Source organism: Rutidosis leptorrhynchoides, chromosome 3, assembly GCF_046630445.1.
Source record: "Rutidosis leptorrhynchoides isolate AG116_Rl617_1_P2 chromosome 3, CSIRO_AGI_Rlap_v1, whole genome shotgun sequence".
Taxonomy (NCBI): Eukaryota; Viridiplantae; Streptophyta; class Magnoliopsida; order Asterales; family Asteraceae; genus Rutidosis; species Rutidosis leptorrhynchoides.
Genome location: NC_092335.1, coordinates 390,012,976 through 390,035,392, shown reverse-complemented (window position 1 = coordinate 390,035,392; position 22,417 = coordinate 390,012,976). Strand labels below are relative to the sequence as shown.

General features: G+C 33.6%; 1 long non-coding RNA gene across 1 annotated transcript; it reads left to right on the top strand.

The window, feature by feature from the left end:
- The first annotated feature begins 17,327 nt into the window (after nt 1-17,327).
- On the top strand, nt 17,328-21,341 carry LOC139902820 (uncharacterized). Its single transcript, XR_011777715.1, has 3 exons — nt 17,328-18,394; nt 18,952-20,637; nt 20,753-21,341. It is a non-coding gene; the product is annotated as an uncharacterized lncRNA (long non-coding RNA).
- Nucleotides 21,342-22,417: the final 1,076 nt, after the last annotated feature.

The following is a 22,417-nucleotide window of genomic DNA, read 5'->3' as shown; positions in this document are numbered from 1 at the left end:
AATTGTGCCTATTGTGTCCGGGAGCATTCGAAGATGAGGAAGAGAAGATCGACGCATTTGTGAAAGGATTACCGGAAAGAATCCAAGAAGATATAAGTTCACATGAGCCCGCCTCCATACAATAGGCATGTAGAATGGCTCACAAACTAGTGAACCAGATTGAAGAAAGAATTAAAGAACAGACTGCTGAAGAGGCCAATGTGAAGCAAGTTAAAAGAAAGTAGGAGGAAAACGGTGATAAGAATCACCAATACAACAACAACAGCAATTACAACAATAATCGCAATAATTATCTCAACAATCGCAACATCAATCGCAACTACAACAAACGGCCCAACAACAACAACAACAACAACAACAACAACAACTACAACAATCATCCCAACAACAATAATAACCGCAACAACAACAACAACAATCAGAAGCAGCTATGCCAAAGGTGTGAAAAGTATCACTCGGGGTTCTGCACCAAATTTTGCAACAAGTGTAAAAGAAATGGTCATAGCGCGGCAAAGTGTGAGGTCTACGGACCAGGGGTTAATAGAACGAAAGGAACAAATGTTGTCGGAACGAGTAATGGCGGAGCAAGTAGTGTTGGAGCAAGTTATGCCAATGTAGTTTGTTATAAATGTGGAAAACCGGGCCACATTATTAGAAATTTCCCGAACCAGGAGAACACGAATGGACAATGCCGCGGAAGAGTTTTCAATATTAATGCGACAGAGGCACAGGAAGACCCGGAGCTTGTTACGGGTACGTTTCTTATTGACAATAAATCTGCTTACGTTTTATTTGATTCGGGTGCGGATAGAAGCTATATGAGTAGAGATTTTTGTGCTAAATTAAGTTGTCCATTGATGCCTTTGGATAGTAAATTTTTACTCGAATTAGCAAATGGTAAATTAATTTCAGCAGATAATATATGTCGGAATCGAGAAATTAAACTGGTTAGCGAAACATTTAAGATTGATTTGATACCAGTAGAGTTAGGGAGTTTTGATGTGATAATCGGTATGGACTGGTTGAAAGAAGTGAAAGCAGAGATCGTTTGTTACAAAAATGCAATTCGCATTATACGAGAAAAAGGAAAACCCTTAATGGTGTACGGAGAAAAGGGCAACACGAAGCTATATCTTATTAGTAATTTGAAGGCACAAAAACTAATAAGAAAAGGTTGCTATGCTGTTCTAGCACACGTCGAGAAAGTACAAACTGAAGAAAAGAGCATCAATGATGTTCCCATTGCAAAAGAATTTCCCGATGTATTTCCGAAAGAATTACCGGGATTACCCCCACATCGATCCGTTGAATTTCAAATAGATCTTGTACCAGGAGCTGCACCAATAGCTCGTGCTCCTTACAGACTCGCACCCAGCGAGATGAAAGAACTACAAAGCCAATTACAAGAACTTTTAGAGCGTGGTTTCATTCGACCAAGCACATCACCTTGGGGAGCTCCTGTTTTGTTTGTCAAGAAGAAAGATGGTACATTCAGGTTGTGTATCGACTACCGAGAGTTGAACACACTTACCATCAAGAACCGCTACCCACTACCGAGAATCGACGACTTATTTGATCAACTACAAGGCTCGTCTGTTTATTCAAAGATTGACTTACGTTCCGGGTATCATCAAATGCGGGTGAAAGAAGATGATATTCCAAAGACTGCTTTCAGAACACGTTACGGTCATTACGAGTTTATGGTCATGCCGTTTGGTTTAACTAATGCACCAGCTATATTCATGGACCTTATGAACCGAGTGTGTGGACCATACCTTTACAAGTTTGTCATTGTTTTCATTGATGACATACTTATTTACTCAAAGAATGACCAAGAACACGGTGAACATTTGAGAAAGGTGTTAGAAATATTGAGGAAGGAAGAATTGTACGCTAAGTTTTTAAAGTGTGCATTTTGGTTGGAAGAAGTTCAATTCCTCGGTCACATAGTGAACAAAGAAGATATTAAGGTGGATCCTGCAAAGATAGAAACTGTTGAAAAGTGAGAAACCCCGAAAACTCCGAAACACATACGCCAGTTTTTAGGACTAGCTGGTTACTACAGAAGGTTCATCCAAGACTTTTCCAGAATAGCAAAACCCTTGACTGCATTAACGCATAAAGGGAAGAAATTTGAATGGAATGATGAACAAGAGAAAGCGTTTCAGTTATTGAAGAAAAAGCTAACTACGGCACCTATATTGTCATTGCCTGAAGGGAATGATGATTTTGTGATTTATTGTGACGCATCAAAGCAAGGTCTCGGTTGTGTATTAATGCAATGAACGAAGGTGATTGCTTATGCGTCTAGACAATTGAAGATTCACGAACAAAATTATACGACGCATGATTTGGAATTAGGCGCGGTTGTTTTTGCATTAAAGACTTGGAGGCACTACTTATATGGGGTCAAAAGTATTATATATACCGACCACAAAAGTCTTCAACACATATTTAATCAGAAACAACTGAATATGAGGCAGCGTAGGTGGATTGAATTATTGAATGATTACGACTTTGAGATTTGTTACCACCCGGTGAAGGCAAATGTGGTAGCCGATGCCTTGAGCAGGAAGGACAGAGAACCCATTCGAGTAAAATCTATGAATATAATGATTCATAATAACCTTACTTCTCAAATAAAGGAGGCACAACAAGGAGTTTTAAAAGAGGGAAATTTAAAGGATGAAATACCCAAAGGATCGGAGAAGCATCTTAATATTCGGGAAGACGGAACCCGGTATAGGGCTGAAAGGATTTGGGTACCAAAATTTGGAGATATGAGAGAAATGGTACTTAGAGAAGCTCATAAAACCAGATACTCAATACATCCTGGAACGGGGAAGATGTACAAGGATCTCAAGAAACATTTTTGGTGGCCGGGTATGAAAGCCGATGTTGCTAAATATGTAGGAGAATGTTTGACGTGTTCTAAGGTCAAAGCTGAGCATCAGAAACCATCAGGTCTACTTCAACAACCTGAAATCCCGGAATGGAAATGGGAAAACATTACCATGGATTTCATCACTAAATTGCCAAGGACTGCAAGTGGTTTTGATACTATTTGGGTAATAGTTGATCGTCTCACCAAATCAGCACACTTCCTGCCAATAAGAGAAGATGACAAGATGGAGAAGTTAGCACGACTGTATTTGAAGGAAGTCGTCTCCAGACATGGAATACCAATCTCTATTATCTCTGATAGGGATGGCAGATTTATTTCAAGATTCTGGCAGACATTACAGCAAGCATTAGGAACTCGTCTAGACATGAGTACTGCCTATCATCCACAAACTGATGGGTAGAGCGAAAGGACGATACAAATGCTTGAAGACATGCTACGAGCATGTGTTATTGATTTCGGAAACAGTTGGGATCGACATCTACCGTTAGCAGAATTTTCTTACAACAACAACTACCATTCAAGCATTGAGATGGCGCCGTTTGAAGCACTTTATGGTAGAAAGTGCAGGTCTCTGATTTGTTAGAGTGAAGTGGGAGATAGACAGATTACGGGTCCGGAGATTATACAAGAAACTACCGAGAAGATCATCCAAATTCAACAACGGTTGAAAACCGCCCAAAGTCGACAAAAGAGCTACGCTGACATTAAAAGAAAAGATATAGAATTTGAAATTGGAGAGATGGTCATGCTTAAAGTTGCACCTTGGAAAGGCGTTGTTCGATTTGGTAAACGAGAGAAATTAAATCCAGGGTATATTGGACCATTCAAGATTATTGATCGTGTCGGACCAGTAGCTTACCGACTTGAGTTACCTCAACAACTCGCGGCTGTACATAACACTTTCCACGTCTCGAATTTGAAGAAATGTTTTGCTAAAGAAGATCTCACTATTCCGTTAGATGAAATCCAAATCAACGAAAAACTTCAATTCATCGAAGAACCCGTCGAAATAATGGATCGTGAGGTTAAAAGACTTAAGCAAAACAAGATACCAATTGTTAAGGTTCGATGGAATGCTCGTAGAGGACCCGAGTTCACCTGGGAGCGTGAAGATCAGATGAAGAAGAAATACCCGCATCTATTTCCAGAAGATTCGTCAACACCTTCAACAGCTTAAAATTTCGGGACGAAATTTATTTAACGGCTAGGTACTGTAGTGACCCGAACTTTTCCATGTTTATATATATTAATTGAGATTGATATTTATATGATTAAATGTTTCCAACATGTTAAGCAATCAAACTTGTTAAGACTTGATTAATTGAAATATGTTTCATATAGACAATTGACCACCCAAGTTGACCGGTGATTCACGAACGTTAAAACTTGTAAAAACTATATGATGATATATATATGGATATATATATATATATATAGTTAACATGATACTATGATAAGTAAACATATCATTAAGTATATTAACAATGAACTACATATGTAAAAACAAGACTACTAACTTAATGATTTTTAAACGAGACATATATGTAACGATTATCGTTGTAAAGACATTTAATGTATATATATCATATTAAGATATATTCATACATGATAATATCATGATAATATAATAATTTAAAATCTCATTTGATATTATAAACATTGGGTTAACAACATTTAACAAGATCGTTAACCTAAAGGTTTCAAAACAACACTTACATGTAACTACTAACGATGACTTAACGACTCAGTTAAAATGTATATACATGTAGTGTTTTAATATGTATTTATACACTTTTGAAAGACTTCAATACACTTATCAAAATACTTCTACTTAACAAAAATGCTTACAATTACATCCTCGTTCAGTTTCATCAATAATTCTACTCGTATGCACCCGTATTCGTACTCGTACAATACACAGCTTTTAGATGTATGTACTATTGGTATATACACTCCAATGATTAGCTATTAGCAGCCCATGTAAGTCACCTAACACATGTGGGAACCATCATTTGGCAACTAGCATGAAATATCTCATAAAATTACAAAAATATGAGTAATCATTCATGACTTATTTACATGAAAACAAAATTACATATCCTTTATATCTAATCCATACACCAACGAATAAAAACACCTACAAACACTTTAATTCTTCAATTTTCTTCATCTAATTGATATCTCTCAAGTTCTATCTTCAAGTTCTAAGTGTTCTTCATAAATTCTACAAGTTCTAGTTACATAAAATCAAGAATACTTTCAAGTTTGCTAGCTCACTTCCAATCTTGTAAGTTGATCATCCAACCTCAAGAAATCTTTGTTTCTTACAGTAGTTTATCATTCTAATACAAGGTAATAATCATATTCAAACTTTGGTTCAATTTCTATAACTATAACAATCTTATTTCAAGTGATGATCTTACTTGAACTTGTTTTCGTGTCATGATTCTGCTTCAAGAACTTCGAGCCATCCAAGGATCCGTTGAAGCTAGATCCATTTTTCTCTTTTCCAGTAGGTTTATCCAAGGAACTTAAGGTAGTAATGATGTTCGTAACATCATTTGATTCATATATATAAAGCTATCTTATTCGAAGGTTTAAACTTGTAATCACTAGAACATAGTTTAGTTAATTCTAAACTTGTTCGCAAACAAAAGTTAATCCTTCTAACTTGACTTTTAAAATCAACTAAACACATGTTCTATATCTATATGATATGCTAACTTAATGATTTAAAACCTGGAAACACGAAAAACACCGTAAAACCGGATTTACGCCGTCGTAGTAACACCTCGGACTGTTTTGGGTTAGTTAATTAAAAACTATGATAAACTTTGATTTAAAAGTTGTTATTCTGAGAAAATGATTTTTATTATGAACATGAAACTATATCCAAAAATTATGGTTAAACTCAAAGTGGAAGTATGTTTTCTAAAATGGTCATCTAGACGTCGTTCTTTCGACTGAAATGACTACCTTTACAAAAATGACTTATAACTTATTTTTCTAACTATAAACCTATACTTTTTCTGTTTAGATTCATAAAATAGAGTTCAATATGAAACCATAGCAATTTGATTCACTCAAAACGGATTTAAAATGAAGAAGTTATGGGTAAAACAAGATTGGATAATTTTTCTCATTTTAGCTACGTGAAAATTGGTAACAAATCTATTCCAACCATAACATAATCAACTTGTATTGTATATTATGTAATATTGAGATACCATAGACACGTATACAATGTTTCGACCTATCATGTCGACACATCTATATATATTTCGGAACAACCATAGACACTCTATATGTGAATGTTGGAGCTAGCTATACAGGGTTGAGGTTGATTCCAAAATATATATAGTTTGAGTTGTGATCAATACTGAGATACGTATACACTGGGTCGTGGATTGATTCAAGATAATATTTATCGATTTATTTCTGTACATCTAACTGTGGACAACTAGTTGTAGGTTACTAACGAGGACAGCTGACTTAATAAACTTAAAACATCAAAATATATTAAAAGTGTTGTAAATATATTTTGAACATACTTTGATATATATGTATATATTGTTATAGGTTCGTGAATCAACCAGTGGCCAAGTCTTACTTTCCGACGAAGTAAAAATCTGTGAAAGTGAGTTATAGTCCCACTTTTAAAATCTAATATTTTTGGGATGAGAATATATGCAGGTTTTATAAATGATTTACAAAATAGACACAAGTACGTGAAACTACATTCTATGGTTGAATTATCGAAATCGAATATGCCCCTTTTTATTAAGTCTGGTAATCTAAGAATTAGGGAACAGACACCCTAATTGACGTGAATCCTAAAGATAGATCTATTGGGCCCAATAAGCCCCATCCAAAGTACCGGATGCTTTAGTACTTCGAAATTTATATCATATCCGAAGGGTGTCCCGGAATGATGGGGATATTCTTATATATGCATCTTGTTAATGTCGGTTACCAGGTGTTCACCATATGAATGATTTTTATCTCTATGTATGGGATGTGTATTGAAATATGAAATCTTGTGGTCTATTATTATGATTTGATATATATAGGTTAAACCTATAACTCACCAACATTTTTGTTGACGTTTTAAGCATGTTTATTCTCAGGTGATTATTAAGAGCTTCCGCTGTCGCATACTTAAATAAGGACGAGATTTGGAGTCCATGCTTGTATGATATTGTGTAAAAACTGCATTCAAGAAACTTATTTTGTTGTAACATATTTGTATTGTAAACCATTATGTAATGGTCGTGTGTAAACAGGATATTTTAGATTATCATTATTTAATAATCTACGTAAAGCTTTTTAAACCTTTATTGATGAAATAAAGGTTATGGTTTGTTTTAAAATGAATGCAGTCTTTGAAAAACGTCTCATATAGAGGTCAAAACCTCGTAGCGAAATCAATTAATATGGAACGTTTTTAATCAATAAGAACGGGACATTTCAGTGGGTCCCCTTGACGGATGCCTCTCCGGAGAGTGAACTCATTTGTCGGAGAACCAATGACAAGTACCGAAACCGAAGCCGATTCCAAACAAGATTTTATCCATAATCTCCATCTTGCCCCGAACCCCATTCTTTCCATGATTTTAAAAAGGAAGTCCCAATTAATGCTATCAAAAGCTTTTTCAAAGTCGGCTTTAAAGATTAACCCTTTGCTTTTACGATGTTTCAACTCTGATATAACTTCATTGGTCACTAAGACCCCATCGAGGATGTAACGGCCCTTAATGAAGGCACTTTGTTCCATATTTACTAGCTTAGGGATTACCTTTTGAAGTCGACACTCGAGGATTTTTGCTATTATTTTATAATAGCTTCCAATTAGACTAATAGGGTGATAGTCACCGAGATTAATTGGGTCTTGTTTTTTTGGAATCAAGGTGAGAAACGAAGCATTGCAACCTTTTGATATCTCTCCACGGGCCCAAAACCAATCTAGTGCTTTCATTAGATCCTCTTTAACTAGCCAGAAGAATTTCTTGTAAAAGTTAATATTGAAGCCGTCCGGCCCCGGCGCTTTGGATGCCCCTACTTCTTTAATGGCGTTCCAAATATCACCCTCCGAGAAGGGAGCTTCGAGCATACTGGTATCTTCTACAGTGAGGCTGTTAAAATGGTAGGCATCTAGACAATCAAGATCTGGGACTAAGGTCTGGTTCTGCTAGAAAATTTTGCTATAGAAAGTGAAAATTTCCTTCTTTATGGCCACAGGACTTTCTTCCCAAACTCCTCTGATATGAAGTCCCCTAATACTAGAAACAGTGTTTCTTCGCCTAATGGATGCATGAAATAGAGCCGTGTTGTCATCACCCTCTTCTACCCACTTTATTCGAGACTTTTTTTTAGCATCCTCGCTTTTTCGTCATTATATACATTGTTAAGTTATGATAAGTAACTATTACCTCTGTCTCAACTAAAACTTTGTCCGTCCAAATTTAATAGTCACAAACAAAAAGTGCACAGTTTAAGAAATGTCTTTATAATACTCTACTTTTTGTTTACTTTACAGTTTTACCCTAAAAGTTTTACCTACGGAGTGCATTTTCTTTTACATGCATAAAGTAAGGGAATAGAGTAACTTTATCTCATTGTTATTATCTATTTATAGAAGTAAACTACTAATTTAGGTCAGTCTAAAAATGAAAAATTGTACTTTTTTCACTTCACAATTTTACCCATAACTTTTATCTACAGTTTTTTAAATGCATAAATAAATTAATGATATTAATGGATTCCACTTCATAATTTTATTTATTTAGAATATTAAATTATTCATTTGATACAATTTAAAAGGAACACCGTACTATTGAATTGGGACGAAGTGGGATATAATAACATCGATGAATAAATGTATACATATACAAATTTATTAATCTAATTGAGAATCATATATATCATGTCAATAGGATTTGTTATTTTTGGCTTTTTTTAGTACCAAAAAATAGCTAAAACGCGCATATTTTTGTTTCAGATTTAGTGTAATTGACAAAAAAGGTAATAGTTGTTATAATTCAGTAGGCTTATAACTACCTTTAGTGGTTTAATTCTTGATGTTATAATTCAGTAGGCTTATAACTACCTTTAGTGGTTTGATTCTTGATTAAGAATGCTAATAATGAAGTGTAAGAACAAAGATGATAATGGAGAGAAAGAAAGAAACACTTTGTAAGTGTGAGAAAATGGTGCAAGTTTAATGCTTGCATTCATGGCTATTTATAGCAAAAATATCACAAGTTTAGGTAATACAATAATATTACTTTTGTGTATCAATAATTGACTATCCATTTATATATATATTTATATATTATAACACTCCCCCTTAGATAGCAATTTTGTTTGTTGAAGATCAACTATAAGTTACTGCCTCGTTAAAAACCTTGCTAAAGAAAACCCAGTGGGAAAAAAACTTTAGCTAAGGGAAAAAGAGTGCAGCATGGAGTTGACTCCCCCTCAAGTAGATATCGCTTCAGTTGTTACATCTTTTGAACATGTCTCATACCAATGTTATGAATGTGTGTTCTGAAAATAGCAGTTGGAAGTGCTTTCGTGAAAAGATCAGCAGAGTTTTTGCTGGATTGAACATATCTCATTTCAATCTCGTTGTCCTTAATGAGATTTTGAGTGTATGAGAAGAATCTAGGAGGTATGTGTTTGGTTCGGTCACTTTTGATATACCCTTCTTTCATCTGTGCTATGCAAGCTGCATTATCTTCATAGATAATTGTTGGACTTTTATCGCGTTCTAGTCCACAAGAATCAGTAATGATTTGTGTCATTGATCTCAACCAAAAACATTCCCGAGTAGCTTCATGTAATGCAATCACTTCGGCATGATTTGATGATGTAGCAACAAGTGTTTGTTTTTGAGAACGCCATGATATTGCAGTACCTCCATTTAGAAATACATATCCAGTTTGAGATTTAGCTTTATGTGGATCAGATAAATAACCTGCATCAGCATAACCAACCAAATCTTGTTTTGATTCGTTAGAATAAAATAATCCTATATCAGTAGTTCCTCGAAGGTATTGAAATATGTGTTTGATCCCATTCCAGTGTCTTTTGGTAGGAGCAGAGCTGAACCTTGCCAACAAATTAACTGCAAAAGAAATGTCAGGTCTTATACAATTTGTAAGATACATAAGAGCTCCAATTGCACTAAGATATGGTACTTCTGGTCCAAGAATATCTTCATGATCTTCACATGGACGAAATGGATCAGTTTCAACATTGAGTGATCTAACAACCATAGGAGTACTTAATGGTTTTGCCTTGTCCATATTGAAACGTTTCAGAATCTTTTCAGTATATGTTGTTTGATGTACAAGTAAACCATTAGGCATATGCTCAATTTGTAAACCAAGGCAATACTTGGTTTTTCCGAGATCTTTCATTTCAAATTCTTTCTTTAGAAGTTGAATGGCTTCATGGATCTCTTTATTTGTACCTATGATGTTAAGATCATCAACATAAACAGCTATGATCACATATCCGGATGTTGTTTTCTTAATGAAAATACAAGGATAAGTAAGGTTATTTGTATACCCTTTGCTTATCAAGTAATCACTTAATCGGTTATACCACATACGTCCCGATTGTTTTAACCCATATAAAGATCTTTGTAATTTAATCGAATACATTTCTTTGGGTTTTGCATTTGATGCTTCTGGTACCTTAAATCCTTCAGGTATCTTCATATATATATATATCACTATCAAGTGATCCATATAGATAAGCAGTCACAACATCCATGAGATGCATTTCTAAATTTTTAGAAACTGCCAGGCTGATTAAGTATCTAAAAGTAATTGCATCCATAACAGGAGAATAAGTTTCTTCATAATCAATTCCCGGTCTTTGAGAAAAACCTTGAGCTACAAGTCTAGCTTTATACCTTGTAACTTCATTTTTCTCATTTCTTTTTCGGACAAAAATCCATCTGTATCCTACAGGTTTCACATCTTTAGGAGTGAGAATGATGGATCCGAAAACTTTTCTTTTATTGAGTGATTCTAATTCAGCTCGTATTGCTTCTTTCCATTGAGCCCAATCATGTCTATTTTGACATTCAACCATAGATGTTGGTTCTGGATCATCATCATTATTCATGATGTCATATGCAACATTAAATGAAAATTTCTCATCAAGATTTTTCATTTCATTTCGGTTCCATAATATTTTTGAATGTGCATAATTGATTGCAATTTCTGTATTGACATCATCAATCTCCTCTGCAGTAGGAGTACTGATTTGTGGTTCTTCTTGAACACTTTCTTTTACCTTATTATCAGCTAATTTTCTTTTTCGAGGATTTTTATCTTTGGAACCAATTGGTCTCCCACGTTTCAGACGTGGCATAGATTCTTGAGTGACTACATTATCAGTTTTCCGATTTGGAATCTCAACTCGAGCTGGAGTATTAACTGCTGGTATATATGATTTAGTCACCCTTTTTGTATCTGTGAATGCATCAGGCAATTGATTTGCAAGTTCCTGTATATGCATTATCTTTTGAACTTCTATCTCGCATTCTTTTGTGCGAGGATCAAGATACTTTAATTGAGGTTCACACCATGAAACATCATTTTCTTTATTTTTTATTTCTCCCCCTAATCTAGGAAACAATGTTTCATTAAAATGACAATCAGCAAAACGTGCTGTAAAAACATCACCTGTCATAGGTTCAATATACCTTATGATTGAAGATGTTTCATATCCAACATATATTCCCAACCTCCTTTGAGGACCCATTTTTGTACGTTGTGGTGGCGCAATTGGAACATATACTGCACAACCAAATGTTCTAAGGTGGGAAATATTTGGCTCTTGACCAAAAGCAAGTTGTAGGGGGGAATATTTATGACTTGCACTTGGTCTGATGCGAATCAATGCAGCAGCATGTAAAATTGCATGACCCCATATAGATACAGGGAGTTTTGTTCTCATTATCAATGGTCTAGCGATTAACTGTAAATGTTTAATCAGTGACTCGGCTAAACCATTTTGTGTATGCACATGAGCAACAGAATGTTCAACAACAATTCCTATAGACATGCAATAGTCATTAAATGCTTGAGATGTAAACTCACCAGCATTATCAAGTCTCACCTTTTTAATGATGTAATCAGGAAAATGTGCTCTCAATTTAATAATTTCGGCAAGAAATTTTACAAATGCCACATTACGGCTTGATAACAGACAAACATGAGACCATCTACTAGATGCGTCTATTAGGACCATGAAATATCTAAATGGTCCACATGGTGGATGAATTGGTCCACAAATATCACCTTGAATTCTTTCAAGAAACATTGGTGATTCTTTCTCAACCTTAAGTGGTGAGGGTCTAGTTATCAATTTTCCAAGAGAGCAAGATATACATGGAACCATTGTATCATGAAGGATTTTTCTATCCTTCAGTGGATGTCCATGTGTACATTCAATAATTCTTTTCATCATTGTTGATCCTGGATGGCCCAATCTGTTATGCCATAAATTAAATACACCAGGATCAATATACTTTTCTTTAATCACCATATGTGCTTCTGGTACATTTATATGTGTATAATGTAATCCAGAATTAAGTCTTGGCAGTTTTTCAATCACGTGATTCTTGTTAGTGATACTTAAATATTTCTCATTTTCTGCCGTTACTGACTGATAATCATATCCATTAAGGTATATGTCAGAAAAACTCCATAAATTTCTGCTTGACTTAGGAGAGAATAAGGCATTATTAATTAAAAATGTTGTACCGTTTGGTAATATGAATTTTGCCTTTCCTATCCCTTCTATCAAGTTAGCAGCACCTGATATTGTATGTATAGTTCCTTCCGTTGGTTTCAAATCAATGAAATATTTTTCAGATTTAAGTATAGTGTGTGTAGTACCACTATCTGCTATACAGAGATCTCCACTACTTGATTGATGTTGTGTTTCAGCAGAATTCATATTAAACTTCATATATAAGAAACAAACAGTAAGTATATAAATGTTACACAAAATGTTTATTACACACAAATAGATAAAACTGAAACATTTGACATACATAGAATTGAAACATCAAACATAGAACTGGAACATTTGATAAAACATATAGAACTGAAACATTTGAGAAAACATGATGACAAAGGTTAAATGGTTTAATTTATAAAAGAAACATATTAATTTAATTCAAGAAATCTTCATATAAATCAGATGGTTGTTCAGTGACTGTTGGATCAATATTATCCACAAAATTTACTTCCTTTTCTTTACCTTTCAGCGAATCCTGATACATCTTAACAAGATGTTTAAATGTTTGAAAAGTATTAGCCCAGTGACCCATTCTACTACATCTGTAACAAGATTCTTCAGAATTTTTAGAAGAATTTTCTTCAACATCTTGTTTAGTGAGCTTGTTTTGTGGTTGATATTTATATTTTCGTGGATTATTATTTCTTTGACCACCACGGCCACGACCACGTCCACGTCCACGCCCATTCCCATTACCATAAGGATGGTTTCTACCATAGTTATGGCTTTTGGCATGATGATGGCGATGGTTATTATAACCACGACCTTGCCCGCGTCCTTGCCCCTGTTTATAATTATTTGCAGTATTTGCTTTAGGGATTGCAAGTGTACCAGTAGGACGGGATTGCTGATTTTCATTAATAGCTCATCATTTTGCTCTGCAACCAAGAGATATGAATTAAGTTCAGGATATGTGTTAAACTTTAGCATTCTCAAATTTCTTTGCACTGTGATGTTGACAGCATTCATTGTGGAGAAAGTTTTCTCCAACATGTCTGCATCACTTATTTCATGTCCACAGAATTTAAGTTGTGAGACTGTATTATACAGAGCTGAGCTGTATTCATTTACTTTCTTAAAGTCTTGGAACCTTAATGTTCTCCATTGATCCATAGCAGCTGGAAGTAAAATTTCTCTTTGATTATTGAATCTGCTTTTGAGACCTTCCCATAAAACATGGAGATCTTCTACAGTCACATAATTATTTTGTAAGCATTCATCAATATGTTGATGAATAAAGCAACATGCCGTTGCTTGTTCTTTTTCAGAACAAGTGTTGTTTTCATTTATGGTTTCAAGAATGCCCATTGATTTAAGATGCATTTTTACTTTTATAACTCATGGCAAGTAGTTGTTTCCCGTTGATTCTAAAGGAGTAAATTTAAGCTTTTCCAGATTCGACATTTTTTATTATAAAAAATTAAAACAAACAACATGATAAATTAGAGTCAATTTATATTCATAAGTATATAAACATTAAATATAAATTTAATATAACATAAATGATAAGTAGGCGACAGTGTCGACCATATGTAAGCAATCATAAATAAATGTTATATAACATAAATGATAATTAGGTGACAGTGTCGACCATATAAATGTTAGATAATAGAAATATAAATGTTAGTAACATAAATGATAATTAGGCGACAGTGTCGACCATATATTATTCAGGTGGTATAACCGACCATATATCATTTAGGTGGCAGAGCCAACCATAATTAGTATTAAGATTATCGTGCTGATAACGTGTTATAATTCAGTAGGCTTGTAACTACCTTTAGTGGTTTGATTCTTGATTAAGAATGCTAATAATGAAGTGTAAGAACAAAGATGATAATGGAGAGAAAGAAAGAAACACTTTGTAAGTGTGAGAAAATGGTGCAAGTTTAATGCTTGCATTCATGGCTATTTATAGCAAAAATATCACAAATTTAGGTAATACAATAATATTACTTTTGTTTATCAATAATTGACTATCCATTTATATATATATATTTATATATTATAACAATAGTCGTTTTATACAACTTTTAGAGCTCTTATATTATCCACATACTAAATACTAAATACAAGTGTTTTTTTCCGCATACTAAATACAAGTGTTTTTTTCCTTCTCTCATTTGTCCACTGTCCAGCTTCCTCTCACAATGGCTTACTACTCACCTTTTGCCCCTCTTTTTTTTCCCTCTTTTCTTTACTTACAAAAAATGAAGCGACCAGTCTCCTGTTTCAACCATGTCTTCTCCCTCACCTCCTCCCATACCTTATCTCTTACCCTCTAATTCTTTCCTTCCTGGTTTCTTCTTAAATTTATTTGCTCTATTTCTCTCATAATAAACCCTAAAAGTGACCAACCGTTCCTCTTCACCCCTTCATAAACTTCTGTCTCTCTGCATCTTCAAAATAGAACGGATGGATTTCGATCTTCCAACGATCTTCGTCTTGCTTACTTCCTTTTTTTTAGGTATTGGTTTTTATTCCGCTGTAGTTGTACATGTATGTTTTTTTTTTTATTTTGCTTTTGATATTGGATATACAAACACGCATGTCTTCAGGTGCTTAAGTTGTGCTATTTAAGGTGATATTCTGATTTTATCTAAGTCTCTGTTCTTTTTAAAACCTCTTATTTAATTAGTGCTGATTGTGGTACGCATTTGGTACGAATTGAGCTTACTGGAGGTTTATTGTTCATCCTTTATAATTGGTTATTGGTATATCGTTTGCTTCTATTGTTGTGTATCTTATTAGTTTTATTCGTTAATAATTCCCACACTGGATGTGGTTTGATTAATTGATTTTTGTGTTTTAGGTGTTGAACTCAATCAGTATCGGAATAAAACAAATGGTAATGATGAGGTATTGATTCTAAATTGCACAAAAAAAAATTGCGAACAAATTGTGTTTATTTTTTTATTATAAATCCTAAAGTTTGACTGTTAATTGTATTGAAATATGTACTGATCGATCGTCAATTCACTGTTGTTTTTTTTTTTTTTATGTTGATCGAGTTTGAATCAACCATCAACATTTGGATTTTTTTTACTAAATACTTTTACCAATTATGGTTTTCTTTCAGTTTGACTGCAGGTTTTACGGTTATTAGGATATCCATAGCCCTAGGTAAGTTTTTCCATGGGACTAAGTAAGTTCTTCTTATGCTAATCTGTTACAATGGCAGCAAGTTGAGTGCAAGGTTATAATTACGATGATTGTTTATATATTTAATGCATTCCTTTATATGTTTGTTTGATTTGACTTATTGTTGAGTAGATCTACTTTAGTTTGTAGCTATATAATTGTGAATATAAACCTTGATCTTTAGTAGGATATGACACTTGTTAGAAAATGGAGTTGCAGATTTAGGTGAATTATGTTTTACTGATAATTCGAGCTTGAGAAGGAGTAGAAAGTTCATGGTTGGTGTGCGCATCGCTATTACTACTTCAAAAAGTGATAGAATTAGAGGCGCAAACAAGTCAGGCTTTGTTGTGAAAGATCAGCGTGGAGAGTTTACGTCTCCACTCTTACATTTAATTTAATGTCACTTTAAGAACGGGTTGAAAGTGGTTTGGGGTTAAAATGGGTCAAAAACAAATTTGGGCTGAAATGGGTCAACATTGGTTCAGGTTGAAACGGGTCAAAAGTGATTTGGGGTTAAAATGGTTTAAAAGCAGTATCGGGTTCAATGGGTCATAATTAGTTCATGTTGAAACGGGTGAAAATTAGTCCAGGTTGGTACGGGTCAAATTTATTTCAGCTCAAAACGGGTCAAAATTAGTTAAGGTTGAAACGGGTCAAAATTAGTTCATGTCAAGACAGTTCAAAATTAGTACAAGTTAAAACGGGTCAACATTGGTTCATGTTAATCAGGTAAAATCTCTAATCATTATGCATCATTTTTACCATATTTCACTCTAAAATATTTTCGATTTATATTAAAAGAGTTATGTGTTCTATGATGGATTAATAGCTGTATCGTTACCATGAATTGAAAAGGTCAAATTTTGATAATTTGTTAAAAATTTTCAACATGTTTACTAAATCAATTCGTTTGTGTTATAGTCACTTCGTTGTGTTTACTACAAATAAATTACCCACATACTAAATACAAGTGGACTTTCTTGCTTCCTATTGGTAAGTAACTTGTAATATTTTTTCCTTTTATGCGCTAATGTGTTAAACTGATGGATATGCATGCTTTGGCATTACATATTTTAATTACAAAGCTCTTAGAATGTCAAAACTCTCGGATTAAATAGAGAAAGAATGATGTCGCCTCATAGCTGACAATGCTACTCCTACAGCCAGGTCTTTCAGACTATGAACTACAAACAGGTGTTAGTTTTGCATCAGCTGCAACAAGGTATGATACTCTTACTGCTGTTATTGTATGTTTCGATTAGAATTCAGGTGGGTTGAAGATCTACATTTGGGTATTGAATAATGTACAAGTATATTGCTCCTATTTGAACTCCTGATATGGCATATGTGAATACAAACGAAAATTTGTAGTTGTAAGGGAAGTTCGTGAATATCTACATTTCAATATAATGTAATTTCCCATACATACTAATTGCCACCTGACTTTTTGTGCCACCTGACTTTTTGTCATTCTATTCACAAAACCCCCCACAAACGCCAACCTTTCCTTCCCTTAAAAACCTCGCCAGCGTACATAGCTGGTTAAAAAAAAAATTAGGGTTAACCTTACGCTCTTTATTCTTCCCACCCCTAATTCGTTCAACCACTGGTGCGCTTCTTCTTCCTCTCCAATTACTATTGACCGACTCACTCGTCTAAAGATGCATAAGTATTTCTTCATCTTACTCTGATTTCTTGCAATCGATTGGAGATATAGTAAAATCTTCTTTAGGTGTGTTTGAAAACCACCTTTATTTTGCTGATTCGCTGGAATCGAGCGACGTTCTTCGCCACTTATCCGGATTTTCCTGATTCATTATAATCGATTCAAAGTAGGGTTGAAAATTAGCGTTCCGCCATAGCCACCACCGTCGTAACCGCTGTTGCCGCAATTGAAGATATTTTCGTTCTTTCAAGCAGTTTAGCCTGTAGAAGCTGATGACGAGGAGGAAGGTGAAGATGGAAATGACGATGGAGACGATGACAACGATGACAGTGTAGATAGCGATCCCGATGATAAAGGTGAGGTCAAACAAGAGGTATAGTTCTCTTATAATAATGTTCTAGAATTAAATTGTGTACAATTTACTTTATAAAGTTTGTTGGTTACAGTAAAATTTTGGTAGTCTTCAATCTAAGTTATAGTGAAATTTATCTATGCCATAGGTTATAAATTTTATAATATAGTATAATGACACGGTCAGATATTACCTCAATTGACACTATTTTTCAATCAGACACTCTTTTACGCATTAAGTTGAAATTAAGCTCTTTTGTGGGCAAGAAAAAAACTGATATACCCTTTATCAGGAAAAAGTGGCACTTATGTTACCTTTCTGGTCAATTTGCCCTTTATTTATTTATTTATTTATTTATTTATTTTGGTTATCGGATTCTGTAGTTGAGTTGGTGTCAGTTGTGTATAATGATAGCCTGAGAATCATGTGTGGGAGAGATGGTGTATACTAAACTCTGAGCTTCCAATCAAGTTGCCGGTGGATTATTCTTTTTAGGATTCAAAAGGTACATTGTTTTACCTATTCTTATACACCTTTGTGCATGTTTTGTCAAAAAAATTTTTGCAAAATTCTTTGGCATGGGTTGTTAGTTAGAAGTATTTTATGTATATAGCATTAGATGTCGGTTCATGCTCTTGAAATACTTGGTTGGGAAAGGCCGAATTGTGGTGAAGGTCAAATAGTGTATATGCTTAAACTGTTTTTTTCTTCCAAACGTCAAACGTTTTATTACTATGTAGTTGATCATCTTCAAGTACTATAACTTTTTTTATCGTTAGTTATCAATAGTGTAATTTAGTAGTTAGTTTGTATATTGATTAGAACAAATGCATAGAGTTTGAAATTGGAAACATTTTTAGGTTGACTGAATTTTTTTCATCATAAAGGTTGTTATACCCTCATCGTTGGTGTTGCTTGCTTACTTTTTGCTTGAATTTGTTGTTGTACTCAGTGTTTAACCATATGACAGATTTCTTGGTAGGACAGAGAGGGTGTGGACTTCGGATAGAAGGTCTCCCCTCACGTGATCTACCAAAAAGACTTAATTTCTTCACTGTGTAGGTTAAGCAGGACATTGCCCTAAAGCTGATAGCTGTGCTCTTTGTTTCATTCACGTGACAGAAATAAGTACTCGAACTTTAATCTTCTACAACACGCACATTATTATCGTTATTTATGTCAGCTTCTATCTATATAGTTACAGTAGCATCGCTACTCCGTTAAAATTTTAATGGGTTATTATTTTATGTAAAAAAATTAGAAAGCCAAATATTGTTGAAGCTGTTCATTTGCATGAAAAGTCTATACCGAGTATTATATTTGCATGAAAAGTGTATATTATATGTTGTTGTTCGTATGCATGACAAGTGTAAATATGTTTAATAGCTACACATACATAACTTTAATTTGTGTTGTCTGTTTTGTATTAATATAGTATTCCATAAGCTCTATTTTCCGTTTTGTAAATGTGAACTGTACGTTTACCTTAATTTGATAGATTCATTCAATTGAACCGAAACTCAAAGGAGGACCATAAGTTAGCCGATATGCTATATGAAACTTAAACGAGTAAATAAAATCATAACGATAATCAAATCATAAACATATACGGAGTATAATATAATAAATAATTAAATCATAAAAGTATCGTCCAAGGTGACCTCCAAGCTTGATGTAACGTTTGCCCAAAAGTAACCACCGCAACGCGCGGTCTGTAATTCAACTAGTTATATACATTAAGAAGTGGTGTATTTCAAGAGAAGTGAAAAGGGACTATGAGGATTCCTCTTTCTGATACTTCGAACAGAAAAGGTGAGTGTTTTTCGTATTATTCATTTCATCATTTTAATAGATTTTTCATTTCCATAAACATTCAAATTAAAACTTTCATTTACAAGGTTTTCATTTTTATGGATTTTGTTGTTAAATTTGTGAATAATAATGGCGTAGTGCGTATATTGATGTTGTATATATGGGTGTATGATCATAAATACAGTATTGCAAATACTGACTTGATGCTGCTGTTAGCACAATTTTACAGGCCAAATTTGAAGAAAGGGAGGAAAGGGCCATCGGAAAGGCTCAACATGAGGTAGAGATGGTAAGATATATTTCGTGTAACCATCATTGTATAACATATTCTATTTTTCAAACAGTTCGTACAGTGTGACGGTGTGACCTAAGTGGTTCCTATCACCACCCAAAATTAATCCTATTTCTTGTTTGTTCACTTAGATAACCTTTATCTAATTTTATATGCGAGAAGTAATTAAATCGTGTAGAAATAGGACAGAGAAGGATTCAGTAGTTAGGCAAAGGAGTAATGGTAGAGTGGCTGTGATCACTTTAACGGTAGAGTGTATCACTTTAATGTATTTTCGCTTTTTTAATAGTTGTTTTTACATCCTTTGTGGCTGTGAATATACCTTAGGTTCTCAATCAAAGTTACATAATATATATTAACATAGTTTTATAAAGGTGACAATTTTGACCCATTAACCTGTGGTTGTATCTATTTTAGTTAATTAATATACTTTTAATGTATGCAAAATTGATGTCACTGATGGAACTCTAATGTTATATCCTTCCAAGTTGTCCTTGAATAATTATATTTTAATTATTTTATTTTATGGAATGTGTATACATTGCATTTGTTTTTCAGTGATATTACACTAGAGCTGGCAGATGAAAAGGTCAACTTGCCGTTTATTTTGAAGTGTTAAAGAAATGATTTACATTATTATTTTGGTAGGTGCTTGGATATTTTGATGTTTTGAAGAAGCGTATCACATTGATCCCTTTGCAAAGTATTTTAATTTGGTGCTAATTTAACTTTTGTTGCTATTTGTCTTTGTGATTACAGTTTCTAAAAGAGAGCTATTAGCTGCATAAATGGAATGTACGTTTAACTTTGATAAACTTTTCCCCTCCTAATGTTATGATATGTGTTTTTGGTTTTGCTTTGTTAATTATAAAGAGTAAGGTGACCAACATTAAATGATCACGTAAGCTTAAGTTTCTTTAAATTTGTATCTTTTGCTTCTTTTCATATAATAAGTTAATTTTGGATTACATTGATTAAGGGAAGCATGACAATTGGACTTAATCAACACCCCTTTTAGATTGGTGTTTCGGACAACTATTTTGTGGGTTGTCAAATGAAGCAAAAGAAGAAAAAAGATTGGCACATTCTGGAAAAATGAAGTGAGGTTATAAAGAATGGAGTCAGTTATAAAGAATGGCATATCCTTTGCTTCTCCTGTAGTCAGTTTTTGAGTCGTTTTCGATATTTTTTTTCGCTTATTAGTTTAGATATGAGGTATGCTGTTTTATTGTTGTGTTTAATGTCATTGTTGACATTATGATTATTGTTTATTCGAATGTAGTTCTTAAAACACTTTATAAAATTGACTGGAACTACTGTTCCATCTCATACAGGATGTCCAAAAGAACCTGAGTCACTCTTAACTTTAATACCTATGATTGTATGTAGTTGAAATTCCTTATATGTTCGTCAACGAATGACTGTCGGTTGTGTAGGATATAATTGTTTTCGTTGTAGTTTGTATGCCCCAAAAATCAGCAGGTAAAATGTGTCGTGCAAATTGATAGCTAGCGTTAAAATCGCATAAACCTTAGAGCAGGAACGCGCGAACCCTCAACTCTTGTTCTAAACAAATAAGAGTACAACTAGTGAAATAACTCGTGGAATCACGGGTTTGATTAAACGAAACAGTATAATGATATATTGTAGATATTAAGTGAATGTAAATGCTAAAGTCATTTAGTTTAATGACCCGTGGGATCACATAATTCGACTAAGAAAACTTGTCGTTGTTAACTTGGTCAGAATAAATGAACTACATTCATTCTCTCACCACATTCCTCTAATTTTCATTACAAATACTATTTTCCTTGTCATAAATGGTACTTATTTAGCATTAAAAGAGGGATTGAAAATATCTGGTTCAACCTCGCAAAAATCATGATTATTTTTAAATTCTTCTATCATACTATATACTTTCATTTTAAATAGTCACAATATGATATGATGTATGTTATCGATTTTCAGATTCTTGCTGTTTAACAAACATACAATAATAAAACATTCAAGGTGTGATAAATTTCATCATGAAACAACACATAAAAGAGAATAATTTTTTGAAAAAAACCATTAACAATGACATGAAGGTTTGTACTTGCTTTTTGGAAACAAAAGGTTCGTGGATAATATGGTGAAGATTGAGAAATATAGTTGTAAAGGTTTGTACATATTGAGAAAAAGAGTTGGGATAATATATGTGGAGATGCTCCGAGATATATATTTATAAAACAATAATACCGCATTAAATATTAAATGATATTTTATTAATTATTTTTTCCTTTCAAATCGGCAGTCATATATTATCGGCATTTATTTGTTTTTATTTTGTATCTTTTTTAATTAGAATTAATATTAATATAAAATAAAAACGTCATCATTATGAAAATTAAAGTGTAATTAGTGAAATGATAACATAATCATTTT